General features: G+C 50.6%; 1 protein-coding gene across 2 annotated transcripts in view; it reads left to right on the top strand.

Annotated features, from left to right (window-relative positions):
* The window catches only part of RBM38 (RNA binding motif protein 38), a 124,625-nt gene extending 116,179 nt beyond the window's left edge, over positions 1 to 8,446 (top strand). Inside the window, exons 5-6 of one of the 2 annotated variants that reach the window (XR_009496788.1) lie at positions 4,993 to 5,077; positions 6,806 to 8,446. The gene's annotated coding sequence lies outside the window, so the exon portion shown is untranslated. Of the gene's footprint in view, positions 1 to 4,992 lie in introns of both variants that reach the window. The other variant, XR_009496787.1, reaches the window with a different exon arrangement.
* The last annotated feature ends 6,508 nt before the right edge of the window (positions 8,447 to 14,954 follow it).

Here is a 14,954-nt window from a genome sequence, read left to right as displayed (position 1 = left end):
GGCGCTGAGAGACCACGAAGGGAGATGGATGGGGGAGTGGGGGAGGAACCTGCAGGGGGCGCTGAGAGACCATGAGGGGAGATGGATGGGGGAGTGGGGGGGAACCTGCAGGGGGCGCTGAGAGACCACGAGGGGAGATGGATGGGGGAGTGGGGGGGATCTGCAGGGGGCACTGAGAGACCATGAGGGGAGATGGATGGGGGAGTGGGGGGGAACCTGCAGGGGGCGCTGAGACTATGAGGGGAGATGGACGGGGGAGTGGGGGGATCTGCAGGGGGCGCTGAGAGACCATGAGAGGAGATGGATGGGGGAGTGGGGGCGGGAACCTGCAGAGGGCGCTGAGAGACCATGAGGGGAGATGGACGGGGGAGTCGGGGGGAACCTGCAGGGGGCGCTGAGAGACCATGAGGGGAGATGGACGGAGGAGTGGGGGAGGGATCTGCAGGGGGCGCTGAGAGACCACGAGGGGAGATGGATGGGGGAGTGGTGGGGATCTGCAGGGGGCGCTGAGAGACCATGAGAGGAGATGGATGGGGGAGTGAAGGGAGGAACCTGCAGGGGGCGCTGAGCGACCACGAGGGGAGATGCATGGGGGAAGGCGGCGGGGAACCTGCAGGGGGCGCTGAGAGATCACGAGGGGAGATGGATGGGGGAGCGGGGGGAACCTGCAGGGGGCTCTGAGAGACCATGAGGGGAGATGGATGGGGGAGTGGTGGGGATCTGCAGGGGGCGCTGAGAGACCATGAGAGGAGATGGATGGGGGAGTGAGGGGGGGAACCTACAGGGGGCGCTGAGAGACCACGAGGGGAGATGGATGGGGGAGTGGGGGAGGAACCTGCAGGGGGCGCTGAGAGACCATGAGAGGAGATGGATGGGGGAGTGAGGGGGGGAACCTACAGGGGGCGCTGAGAGACCAAGAGGGGAGATGGATGGGGGAGTGGGGGAGGAACCTGCAGGGGGCGCTGAGAGACCACGAGGGGAGATGGATGGGGGACTGGGGGGGGAACCTGCAGGGGACGCTGAGAGACCACGAGGGGAGATGGATGGGGGAGTGAAGGGAGGAACCTGCAGGGGGCGCTGAGAGACCACGAGGGGAGATGGATGGGGGAAGGCGGCGGGGAACCTGCAGGGGGCGCTGAGAGACCACGAGGGGAGATGGATGGGGGAGGGGGGGGGAAACCTGCAGGGGGCGCTGAGAGATCACGAGGGGAGATGGATGGGGGAGTGGTGGGGATCTGCAGGGGGCGCTGAGAGACCATGAGGGGAGATGGATGGGGGAGTGAAGGGGGAACCTACAGGGGGCGCTGAGAGACCATGAGGGGAGATGGATGGGGGAGTGAAGGGAGGAACCTGCAGGGGGCGCTGAGAGACCACGAGGGGAGATGGATGGGGGAAGGCGGCGGGGAACCTGCAGGGGGCGCTGAGAGATCACGAGGGGAGATGGATGGGGGAGGGGGGGAAACCTGCAGGGGGCGCTGAGAGATCACGAGGGGAGATGGATGGGGGAGTGGGGGGGCGGGAACCTGCAGGGGGCGCTGAGAGACCACGAGGGGAGATGGATGGGGGAAGGCGGCGGGGAACCTGCAGGGGGCGCTGAGAGATCACGAGGGGAGATGGATGGGGGAGGGGGGGGAAACCTGCAGGGGGCGCTGAGAGATCACGAGGGGAGATGGATGGGGGAGTGGTGGGGATCTGCAGGGGGCGCTGAGAGACCATGAGAGGAGATGGATGGGGGAGTGAAGGGGGAACCTACAGGGGGCGCTGAGAGACCATGAGGGGAGATGGATGGGGGAGTGAAGGGAGGAACCTGCAGGGGGCGCTGAGAGACCACGAGGGGAGATGGATGGGGGAAGGCGGCGGGGAACCTGCAGGGGGCGCTGAGAGATCACGAGGGGAGATGGATGGGGGAGTGGGGGGGCGGGAACCTGCAGGGGTGCTGAGAGACCACGAGGGGAGATGGATGGGGGAAGGCGGCGGGGAACCTGCAGGGGGCGCTGAGAGATCACGAGGGGAGATGGATGGGGGAGTGAAGGGGGAACCTACAGGGGGCGCTGAGAGACCATGAGGGGAGATGGATGGGGGAGTGAAGGGAGGAACCTGCAGGGGGCGCTGAGAGACCACGACGGGAGATGGATGGGGGAGTGGGGGAGGAACCTGCAGGGGGCGCTGAGAGACCACGAGGGGAGATGGATGGGGGAAGGCGGCGGGGAACCTGCAGGGGGCGCTGAGAGATCACGAGGGGAGATGGATGGGGGAGGGGGGGGAACCTGCAGGGGACGCTGAGAGACCACGAGGGGAGATGGATGGGGGAGTGGGGGGGCGGGAACCTGCAGGGGGCGCTGAGAGACCATGAGGGGAGATGGATCAGGGAGTAGAGGATGACCTGCTGGGGGCTGGGAGACCATGAAGGGAGATGGATGGGGGAGTGGTGGGGATCTGCAGGGGGCGCTGAGAGACCATGAGGGGAGATAGATGGGGGAGTGGGGGGCAATCTGCAGGGGGCGCTGAGAGACCAGGTGGGGAGATGGACGGGGAAGTGGGGGGCGACCTGCAGGGGGCGCTGAGACCACGTGGAGAGATGGACAGGGGAGTTGGGGAGCACCTGCAGGGGGAGCTGAGAGAACATGAGGGGAGATGGATGGGGCAGTAGAGGGTGACCTGCTGGGGGCTGGGAGACCACGAGGGGAGATGGATGGGGGAGGGGGGGGAACCTGCAGGGGACGCTGAGAGACCACGAGGGGAGATGGATGGGGGAGTGGGGGGGCGGGAACCTGCAGGGGGCGCTGAGAGACCATGAGGGGAGATGGATCAGGGAGTAGAGGATGACCTGCTGGGGGCTGGGAGACCATGAAGGGAGATGGATGGGGGAGTGGTGGGGATCTGCAGGGGGCGCTGAGAGACCATGAGGGGAGATAGATGGGGGAGTGGGGGGCAATCTGCAGGGGGCGCTGAGAGACCAGGTGGGGAGATGGACGGGGAAGTGGGGGGCGACCTGCAGGGGGCGCTGAGACCACGTGGAGAGATGGACAGGGGAGTTGGGGAGCACCTGCAGGGGGAGCTGAGAGAACATGAGGGGAGATGGATGGGGCAGTAGAGGGTGACCTGCTGGGGGCTGGGAGACCATGAGGGGAGATGGATGGGGGAGTGGAGGGGGACCTGCAGGGGGCGCTGGGACCTGGGGGACTATAGATGGATGAATGGGGCAATGGGAGAAAGTCAAGAATGAACTGAAGTGAGTTTTGACAGATGGAGTGGGTTGAAGAAAGAGGAGGGAACTCTTAGGAGGATCTTGAGGCCCGGGCTGGGGTCGGCAGTGGATTATGGAGGAGGGCAAGGGCGGGAGCAGAGGGGGAGAAATATGGTGGGTGTGATGGAGAACGGGAGGGAGCTCAGGACATGATGGTGGGGAGGTAAGAAATGGAAATCAATGGAGTAGATTACTGAGGAGGAGGGGCAGAAAGGGAGCGCTGTAGGGGAGATGGGAGGAAGAGAGTTTAAACTCAGAAGGAGCCATGGTGCACCAGCTATGTGTCCCTGAATTGTTTGCTTTAAAGGGGTTACTTTCTGTTGGAATTTCACCTCAGTAAGTTCTTTTTAATGGAGATGACTGATTGTTGATTTCTCCAGGATTCTGTCTCCACTAGATACAAATAAATACAAGTTTGGAGCCAACAGATGATTAAAATCATTTTCAGTTCACTCATTTTTTTTTTTTAAGTTATGGTTTACACGGTTCCAGGAAAATTTCATTCCGTGTTGTTTTTACTTTTCAAAATCTTGAAATTTAGTGCAATTGTCTTAGTTTCTGATTGTGAATAAATATACGTGGATGGGGCTTCCCAGGTGGCTCTAATGGTAAAAAACTTGCCTGCCAATGCAGAAGAGATAAGAAACGTGAGTCAGATCCCTGAATCTGGAGGAGGGCCTGGCAACCCACTCCAGTATTCTTCCCTGGAAAATCCCATGGACAGAGGAGCCTAGTGGGCTACAGTCCATGGTAACACAAAAGAGTCGGACATGACCACGTGACTTAGCACCCTCCCACACTAGAAGACAAACAAAATGCACCCTGGAAAACAAACAAAAACTAAAGAAGACAGCAGTCTTGAGGATGGGTTTGGGCGGGTGCCTCCCGAACCTCAGGGGAGCAATGGCCTTTGAGCACATCTTCCAACAAACTGGTGATGGGTTTTCCTCCCATACACAGCCAGAGAACTATGCCCATCAACGTGCCTTTTATGTGTCTGCCCATTCATTCTCCAAGCCTCTTCTCATTTTATTTCACATTATTGTGTATAGTACATACTCATTTTGGGGGGTTGTTTTTTGATAGTACAAAAGATAAAACTAAAGTTGCTTTTGAAAGAAACTCATCTGAAACTAACACAACATTGTAAATCAACTATACTCCAATAAAATTAAGAAAAAATCCCTTCACATACCAGCTGTAATAGGCTTGTTGGTTAAAACCTTGGATGGTTAATTTTAACACTATGTCTGGGTTTCTATGACAATTTATATGCTTTATGAGGAGAAGATAAATATTTGCAGGTTACTGGGAAAAGAGTGTGTTTCAATAACTTCTTTTAAATCATTGAAATGAGTTTTTCTCCTTGAACAATCACAACCTCTTTAGTGTCATCTTGGGTAATTTTGTGTTATTGCTCTAATGCTCATCTAGCTACAATGTTTTGCCAGTATTTATATCGCAAATTTGTGTTTAGAAATTTCAACTACTGATTAAAAGCACATTTTTTAAAGGAAAGGAGAGACGTAGAAAGGGGAAACAGAAATAGACTTGGAAGGAAAAGTAGGGGCTTTAAGGGGTGGAGGGCAAGCAGGAGAGAGCCTCCTTGAAAAGGAGAGAAGGGTGACGTGGATGAACTACTCAAAGGAGATAAAGCAGAGGAGACAGACCTGTGGTTTTCCAAACTGGTTCTCACGTAGGAAGTTCCAGCAAAGATTGTAAAGCATTTCCTTTACTCTTTTCAGATATCTCTGGGACTCACTGGAAGACCTCCCGCTGAAGGACATGTCACTTTGGAGCCTCCGAAAGGCCTTCGTTCAGAAGGCAGTGGTAAGAGGGACACCCCAGAAGGTTGTCTTCCTTCCAGGATGTCCAGGCAGCCCCACTGACCAGGGCATGGGGAGGAGCCCTCACATGTGATTCACGATGAAGTGAACCTGTCCCTTGCCATGAAGGGCTGGTGAGGCTGCTCCCCAGGCAGCGCCAGGGCTGGATTCCAAAAATGGACAGTATTTGGAGCCCACCTGTTGGCCAACCTCAATCCTAAGGCAGTGGGCATGGCTGGCAGCCTCTGGAAGGATCTGGAATGTGGAAGCTTGATTTTGGCAGGGCTTGCTTCTTCAATGAGGCAGGTGACTGTCATGTCCATTCCGGGTTCTCTGTGGAATCTGAACTGACCCTTCCCTTCCTGCTTCCTAAGCCTCCCTGCCATCTTGGATGATATAATATGAGGGGAGGTGGGATGTGTGTTGGGGAGTGGGCATCTTCAGAAGAAGATGCTGAACTTCTGCTAATAGGCTCTTGGAGCACAGGAGACTTGCAAAATGAGATGTGACCCTGTTTCACCCAGAGTGTGGGGGGCAGTTTCCACCAGTTAAACTCTTGATCCTTGTTTATCAGGAGTTAGAGAAGGAGGCAGGCCACTTGGATTTAGTTGAAAATGAAAAGAGCAATTAACTCCTGGGCCCACAACGGTTGAGTCTAAATGCCCCAGATTCGATTTAGTTGCCTCCTTGGTGGGTTTCCCGGTAGCTCAGATGGTAAAGTCTGCCTGCAATGCAGGAGACCCAGGTTTGATCTCTGGGTCAGGAAGATTCCCTGGGTCGAGAAGATTCCCTGGAGAAGGGAGTGGCTACCCCCTCCAGTATTCTTGCCTGGAGAATTCCATGGATGGAGGAGCCTGATGGGCTACAATTCATGGGATTGCAAAGAATCGGACATGACTGAGCAACTAACACTTTCACTTACCTCCGTACCTCTTCCCAGATGTTTTCTTCTGCAGTTCCTTATCCCTGCTCCATCCAGACCCATCTCCTAATTATCACAAGTGGCCACACAGGGTGTAAGCTGAGCTGTGTGTCTGTTCTAATATCCAGAGCTTTGCATCTGGCTGGGCTTTGCCGTCATCGGTGTCCTTGATGGCACTGATGGGTGTAATGTAGCCCTGCCAAGACCCGGGAGGTCTGCCTGCTCTTCCTAAGGCAAGTGCTATTTCATCTCCTAAACACGCCTGGGGTTGGGATGAGCCAGTCTCCGGTCCTTCCAGTACCCACGTTTAGTTGTTGGTCATTTGGCTCCTCCAGAAGACAAAGGTGCTCACCATGTCTCTTGCACAGGATGTCAGGGGACTTCTGTGTGGTTGACAGCTGCTTGCTGGATGGGTTCCTGGGAGACACTCAGGGGCCTGTAGCCTCTGGCCTTTTAGCATCTAGGGCAGCATTGTTCCTCTGCCCGCCCACAGTATCAGCTTTTGATCAGCCAGTGTGGCTCAGAGTAAAAAAGGGTCCTGCCAAGTGTATGGTGCTTACATAGAACAAGGGCAGGAAGCTACGTTAGTGCTTGGTGCAAGTGTCCGAGCACCTTCTACTTAGCTCTCTTGGCTACAGGCTTTACCTCTAGAGTCTGTTTTTGACCCAGGAGGCATGGATGCGTGGGACAGACACGATATATATTATTAATATTATTTGGAAATGTAACAGATTTACACAGAGATATATGTATGTGGTCAATGTAAAAATATTTTGAAACAACAAAAAATACTAAATGAATGTCTTGCAGGACAGCACTAAATGAGGCAGGCCAGGCTGTCATCGTCTTCTGAAATTATTCCGTCTGCTCAATGTGATGTCATGGACCTTACCTCTTAATGAGTCCCTGCCCCTCTAACTTGAGTGCAAAATCTTTACAAGCCACGTGGTAAACATTGAAGTATTTGAGCGTCCCAAGTGAAAAAGGAGTTTGATGATGCAATGCTGACTAAAGGTTGGAACTGCCAGAAAATCTGCGACAAGGGGTCTTTGTCAGTGGTTGTGTATCCAGTGTATCTGGGACAGAGGGGACCCTCCACAGCTCTTTGTGGAATCGCTGGATGTTGGCGCCTGTAACGCTTCACCATTCATTTTTCTGGCTTCTCCAGCGTCCATGAAGGGTGAGTGTGATTTTTATATCCTGAGTCTCACATAAGTAAATGTCAGGGTGGTTTTCTATTATCACCCTGCAGGGATAATCACCTGAACAATGGAAAGACATCTCTGAAACCCTTCATTTTAAGAAGCCTTCCTAGAACTCTTTACTGTTTTCAACAACTGTTCACTCCTGCAGTAGGTGTTGATAATAAACTCAGATAGCTCCATTGTGGGGAGATGGGGGCGCTAAGAATCTTTCAAAAGCAGATCTGATCCCAGAATTTCCAGACTCAACATCCATGGCCCATTTGCCTGAATGGATGGTGGGCCTGCTCTAAGGTAAAGAGAATTTAACACATAATAGGTTAGGAGGTAGCCCTGGTGCTAAGATCCTCAACTGCAGGTATTACTATAATCAACTCAATTCTAAGAAAAAGGAGAGTGAAAGTTAACTTTTACTTTGTTAAATATTAAGAATTGGAGAGCAGATACCAAGGTTTTCTTCTGCATAGTTGGTTGTTTCTGTATTTATTTACTTCTGTTGCACTGAAGCCTGACTAGCAACTGGTAGTAAATTATTTTTTAATCCACTTTTACAAGGACTGGATTGGCTCCTCTGCACGTCATAAAGATAACTCATCCCAAAAGAGTACCTAAACAGCCTCACTCTTTTGCCCGAGATGTGATTGCTGTTATTCTGGCTTCAACCAATGGGTTGCCAAGGAGTGTCCGTTTTCAAACATGCCAGTTAACCTGTTTGGCAAACACTGTTGTTGTTATACGGGTCTTTATACTTTGACCTTTGGTATGAACGCAGAGCAAATGTACTTTTATATAACGAGCCATTCAGCATTGCTGGTGGACGGAGGAAGAGTTTGGGGACAGAGAAGGTGTGGGAGAGAATTCTTAAAATTGTGTGGGATGTTTGTGAGAAGGGAAGTGGCAGGGTACAAGCATGGGAATAAAGCGAAAGTTGTTCAGTCATATCCAACTCTTTGCGATCCCGATGGACTATACAGTCCATGGAATTTTTCAGGCCAGAATACTGGAGTGGGTATCTGTTCCATTCTCGAGGGGATCTTCCCAACCCAGGGATCAAACCCAGGTCTCCCGCACTGCAGGCGGATTCTTTACCAGCCGCACCACCAGGGAAGCCCAGTTTTACTGTTAAGCACAAGTTCGGGAAGTGTTCTGAAATTGCCCAGAACTTTATCATTATGACCTCTACTTTGTCCTGCTTCTACATGAAGAAACATTGGGGAAATAAGTAGATAAATAAATAATTAATGCTTGATTACATTGTCTGATTAAATGGAGTGTGATAACAAGCGTATTTTGGGGGTAAAAATCTGGAAAGTGCAGCCCATGATTGGTAGTTAACTTACGGGCTGGTCTGCTGAAGAGGTGAAGAGGTCAATGGAAAGGATCTTTTTCTGTACATCATTTTTAAAAATAGTACAAGAAACTAATGCAGAAGAAAAGGTGGTTCACTTTTTTGTTGTTGGAAAAAAATTCTGTAGGTTCAAAAGTCTGAAATACATGCTGGGGGTTTATGGGCTGTTCCATTTGTCTCTACGTCCCAAGGAAGTGTCTCACTGCTATTCAACATCCAGAGGAAGCATAAAGTAGCAGTAAAAGTGGTACCCTGCTTCCCTGCTGTGTGGCCTTCAACTGTTTACTCACCCTCTCTGAGCTTCTATTTTTCCATCTCTAACTTGATCCTAAAAATAGTGCCTTCTTACTTTTATTATTATGGGGAATAAATGAAATAATCCATGCCAAGTGCTGAAAAAGAACACAGTGCTGGGGATATAGTAAATACAAAATAAATGTCAGGTATTAATATTTTTCACTGATTTGTGCAACGATTATTATTTATAATAAAATGAGTTGATGTCGTTGGAATCCTGTAAGTCTTTTAAGCTTCACTTTTTAGATTTCTTTTGCTAGTTCTAAAATTAAATCTGCCTTAAAAACAAAATGACATCCCTAAATCTTTTGGCACAGAACAGATAGAGAGGTATTATTTTACATTTTTATATTTCTCCTGTAGGTTCAGCGTTAAAAAAAGGTCTAAATTCAGCAACATGGTTGTTGTTGTTCAGTTGCTAAGTCGTGTCCGACTGTTTGTGACCCCATGAAGTGCAGAACACTAGACTTCCCTATCCTTCGCTATCTCGCTGATATTCTCCCTGGTAATCCTACTCTAAAGCCTAAGATGAGTAAGGTCCAACATTGCCTGGTCCTGAGGAGAGCTTGGGATGTCCTGGTCTTTGCAGAAGCTACTCCATTCTTGCTCTTGTCAAGGTCAATGGTAACCACACCGATGGGTCCCTGCTCGGTTCCCAGTGCTCTGACCACCCCTCCGACCCTCCCCTGCTCCCACTCAGCCCAGGTGACTAGAATCTCACCTCTGCTCGAAACACCACCCTGCCCCACACAGAGCCTCCCAGATGCCATGAGAGTTGGTGTCTCCCATCCACCCCCAGATGTCAAGTGACCACCTCTCTCCCACCTGCTCCTGCCACACAGCCCCTTATTGTCCCTCACACCCTAAGCAGGGTGTCCCTCGAGGACTTTGGAGTTTGAAAGATGGCAGAATGTGCCACCCCAAAGACCTTGCTTTGGCATAAGGATTATTTTGAGCTAAAGGCATGTGGAAAAGATCAGATGCAAGCAGGAGCCCCTAACTCCCTTCCCTTTTCTTTCTTCCTGAAAGCAGGAGATGAAACCCCCACCTGCTGCTTTCCTGATACTAGGAGGAGAGAAACAGTCTTGTCACAGAGATGGGGTGTGGAGGCAGAAAGAAATCTGAACAAGCAGACTTGTTCAAATACTTCCTATCTTCCTTTAGTCTCCCCAGGTTTTATTACTTTTCCATAGTTGCCTGTCTTTGCTCAATTGGTGGATAAACACCCAGACCTGGTCCCTTCACTGGGTCTTTGTTCCCTTGGGGGTACCCAAGTCCATGCAACAATCTGCGTTACTCCTGTTAACCTGTCTTGGGTGAGTGCTCAGTTGCTAAGTCGTGTCTGACTCTGCGACTCCGTGGACTGTAGCCCACCAGGATCCTCTGTCCATGGGATTCTCTAGGCAAGAGTACTGGAGTGGGTTGCCATTTCCTTCTCCAGAGAATCTTCCCAATCCAAGGATCGAATCTGCATCTCCTGCATTGGCAGATGGTTTCTTTACCACTGAACCACCTGGGAAGCCTGGTAATCTGTCTTAGATCATTTAATTCTCAGGCGCAGCTGGAGATCCTTTGAGGACAAAGGAAAAGTTTTGCCTCCCGTAAAATTTGATCTCAGTTCTTCTGATCCTTCTCTGACCTCCCTGTTTAAAACTGAAACCCCCGTCTGTTGTCAGCTCCACGTTCCCCAGCATTCCAGAGTGGCTGGCATCTCCTCTAAAACCTGAAGGCTCATGGTGTACTCACAACAAATATCACTAAAATGCATGCTCCCCGAGGGCCAAGGTCCCTCCTGTGTGTGTGTGCTTTTTAATCTGATGTTTGTTTCTTCCCGGTACTGGGTCAGGTCTGCCACGTGCAAGGCACTCAACAAATGTCTGTTGAATGAATGGACCTGAATGAATAGTTGTGCAATCATTTTATGCAATAAAGTTACCTGGTTTCAAGAGTCAAGTGTTCAGAATAAATATGTAGTGGGTTCCATTTACCTTTTAAGGTTAGCTGTCTATAACCTTGTAACATAACACGTGTCTAATATTTCTTTAACTTCTCAATCTGAAGGGTTTAGAAAGGCTACCTGCCATAAAACAGCAACAGGAAACAGAATCCCCAGATGGAAGCTGAGAGTCTTTTCATGGTTTCTGTCTTCTCCCCAAAGTCCTTCTGGGTTTTCATCAAGACGTGTTCCAAAATATATATTCTACAGAATTAAAATTCAGAATCATGACTCTGGAAAGGGGAAGGGATCATTTTCCTTTGGAACAAGGGCTGCATTGTGGCTGACAGGGACTCAGAGTCTCTGTGTGTAGGGCTTGCCTCCTGAGATGCAGAGCCAATGGGCTTCTCTTTAGTTTAGGGGTCCTCAGGGTTGTATTTCAGCCAAATATTTGTGAATGGATAGATGGAAGGAAGGAAGGGGGGAAAGAAAGAAGGAAGGAAGGGGCTTGGAAAGCAAACTAGAAGCCCAGATGAGCCAGTGGGAGGCTGGCAGATCAACCAGGTCTCCCAGAGGCTGCTTGGGGCAGGCCAGGAGCCCCTCTGGCAGCCACCCAAGGGGAGACCCATTGTCTAAAGCAGCTTGACTCATATCTCTGGAGAGCAGGACTGTCCTAACGTGGATAATCACCTTGATAAATTGCCTGAGGGTAGGAGAGTTTCCCAGCCAACACCCTAGGTGAGATAAGGAAACTACTCACGTTAGACTTGGGGAATTCACTTCTATTGCGTTTGCCTTTCCTTGTCTGATGTCGAAAGAGGAGGGCAGCAGGGAAAAGAGTAGAGAGAATGGGGGAGAGGGACGACCAGACAATACTGTGGACACTTGAGCAGCACAGGGATTGGGGCACTGACCCCCCCCATAGAGTTGAAAGCACTCATAACATGCAGCTCTCCCCGCCCATCAGGGGTCCCCTACATTCACATCCAGGGATCCAACAGAATTCACATCCAACAATCCAAGCAGAAAGTTTAAAAACAAAACCAACACTCTCATGGTGGCCTCTGTGTCCAAACCCCAGTTCTGGGTTAAATTTATATGTGGACCTTCCGCCAACCTACACTGCCCTGCACTGCACACCTGAAGACGTGGAAGCCAGCCCTTCCTACACATACACAAACATCCCATAGAACACACATCACCCCCAAACTGACAAACCTTGCCATATTTACTACTGAAAACACCCATTGTTAGGGGACCTACTGTGTAGTTCCAGCCAGTGTTGTCCAGGGGGTCAACTGTGCTGTGAAATGGCTGAGGTATTGCCTAGAAGTGAAAGTGTTAGACGCTCAGTTGTGTCTGACTCTTTGTGACCCCATGGACTGTAGCCCGTCAGGCTCCTCCATCCATGGAATTCTCTAGGCAAGAATACTGGAGTGGGTAGCCATTTCCTTCTCCAGGGGATCTTCCCAACCCTGGGATCGAACCTGGATCTTCCGCATTGCAGGCAGGTTCTTTTCCATCTGAGCCACCAGGGAAGGCTGAGGTTATCTCCTAAGCTGAGGTTATCTTATTAAGCTGCAGGTTGTGTGTCTCTCCTTCCAGCTGTCAGTGAGCTCTGCTGCACACACAGAATCCTCAGTTTGGGGGTGATGTGTGTGCTATGGGATGTTTGTGTATGTGTAGGAAGGGCTGGCTTCCACGTCTTCAGGTGTGCAGTGCAGGGCAGTGTGGGTTGGCGGAACGGTCCACACATAAATTTAACCCAGAACTGGGGTTTGGACACAGAGGCCACCATGAGAGTGTTGGTTTTGTTTTTAAACTTTCTGCTTTGAAAATCATTCTAGATTGACAAGTTGGTTGGTTTAGTCACTAAGTCGTATCTGACTCTTGTGACCCCACGGACTATAGCCTAACCAGTCTCCTCTGTCCATGGGATTCTCCAGGCAAGAATACTGGAGTGGGTTGCCATTTCCTGCTCCAGGAGATCTTCCCAACCCAAGAATCGAGCCCAGGTCTCCTGCATTGCAGGCAGATTCTTTACCGACTGAGCTATGAGGGATTGACAGGAAGTTGCCAAGAAAGAGTGTACGGCAATGGGTGGAAGGGGAGGGGCATGTACCCTTTGCCAAGTCCTCTGTGGTGGTTACATCTTACGTACCTGCAGAGCGATATCAAAACCAGGAAACAGACATGGGTACAGTCCACAGAGTTTACCTAAATTCTCCGTTTTACCTGCACTCCTCTGTGTGTGTGTGTGTGTAGTTCTTTCACACATGTAGATTTGTGCAGGCACCACCACCATCAAGATACCAAGTACCATCACCCCCCGGGATCCCTTGAAGGACCCCCTCCATGGCCACACCCCCTCTTTCCCATCCCATCCCTGTAACCATAAGGATTTAAGCCCCTTGCAAATTGACAGAAATCTTGGGAAGGATATTGTATTTTTCCATACGACTTGCATGGGAGTGTGTCTGTGTGTGTGCAACAGAACTCAAACATTCCCATGTCTCGCCTGTCTTATCTTGACATTGAGGGCCATGTTGGTCTTTGCAACACAGCCCTGGAACTACGCTGATGTGACAGAATGACTATGACTTCAGTGCTAAATAGCTCACACTCCAAAGTCCTCTCACCCACAAAGTCCACATGTAGACAGCTTCTGACGAGGGGTGGGGATAGCATCTGGGATCTAAGCCTTGTCAGCTGGGTCCCAGAGTGCCAGGGTGTCCGTGGAGATGGGAAGAGAGCCTCGTGGAGGTGGAAGCATTGGGGACTGTTTTACCAGAGTCATTTCCTCCACACCCTTGGAAACCTATGCCATGCCCTGTGACAGCAATTGTTTCCATGTAGCACCCCAGAGTGGTAACATTGTGGAGAAAGGATTGTTGTTGTTCAGTTGCTCAGTCATGTCCGACTCTTTGCAACCCCATGGACTACAGCATGCCATGCTTCCCTGGCCTTCACTATCTCTCAGAGTTTGCTCAAACTCATGTCCCATTGAGTTGATGATGCCATCCAACTAACTCATCCTCTGTTGCCCCCTTCTCCTGCCCTCAGTCTTTCCCAACATCAGGATCTTTTCCAATAAGTTGGCTCTTTGTATCAGGTGGCCAAATTTTGGAGCTTTAGCTTCAGTCCTTATGACAAATATTCAGGGTTGATTTCCTTTAGGATTGACTGATTTGATCTCCTTGTTGTCCAAGGATAAAGGATATGTTTTAAAATCTAGGACAAAGCAGCAAAGCCATGGCCTCTAGGGACCAGGCCCATGGGTGACTCTGGCTGCCAGAAGCAGGGGGATGTCCTCTCCTGAGGGGTCCCATGCTCCCAGCCCCACTCAGCCACAGCCACAGAGAGGCAATGCCTCGAGCCTTATTTTTCTAGACAAGTCAGGGCCTGAGCGTACAAGTAAACTCCTCTGAGTTTCAAACCATGGCAACTAATTGAAAGAAGTTTTAAGTCCTTTGTCAATCAAACAAAAGGATGCAGGAGGCAGATTGGCCCCAAGCCAAATGGGATATTTCCCATCACTTCCCACTACTTAGTCACAAAAGGAGGGGACTGGATGTTGGCACCATGGATCATTCCAAGAGTACTCGTAAGCGCTTTATGAACTTATAAAGTCATTGTTTTTGTCAAATGACAGCTCTGGAGTCATGATAATTAAACTTTGTATAGTGCTGACAGGTTCACCACATCGATGCTGGTGCAGGTGTCCCCCATTTCCTCCTGGAAATGTCCCCCATTTCTTACACACATACACACACACACACACACACACACACACACTTGCATCCTGCAGGTTTTCTCACTTGCCTGTCTCTTCACTAGTCCAACTCTGAAGCATTCCCTCAGGACTCCTTCACGTCTGCTTCTTCTGTGTCTGCTTGGGCCATACAGCCCCATCTAAGCCCCTACCCCTCGTTCCCTGCTCTCTGAGCTCCTGGGAGGTGGTGAAGTGCAGGGCTAGCTCCTACAGGGGCACAGATGGTCCCAGATCAGAAGTCGAACTCTCTTTGGGTTCCAGAGAAAGCCACTGGTGGGCTTTGCCTCAGGGAGTAATGCCACCCAAGTTATTTTATGAAGTTCTCTCCTTTCCTTATCTCTGCTCTCATGTCTCTTTGTACCCTTGGGTGCTTAGATTCATGCTTTTGACCAAGCAATGGTAAC

Source organism: Bos taurus, chromosome 13, assembly GCF_002263795.3.
Source record: "Bos taurus isolate L1 Dominette 01449 registration number 42190680 breed Hereford chromosome 13, ARS-UCD2.0, whole genome shotgun sequence".
Lineage (NCBI taxonomy): Eukaryota > Metazoa > Chordata > Mammalia > Artiodactyla > Bovidae > Bos > Bos taurus.
Note: the sequence above shows the minus strand (reverse complement) of the source record. Positions and strands in the feature narration are given on the sequence as shown.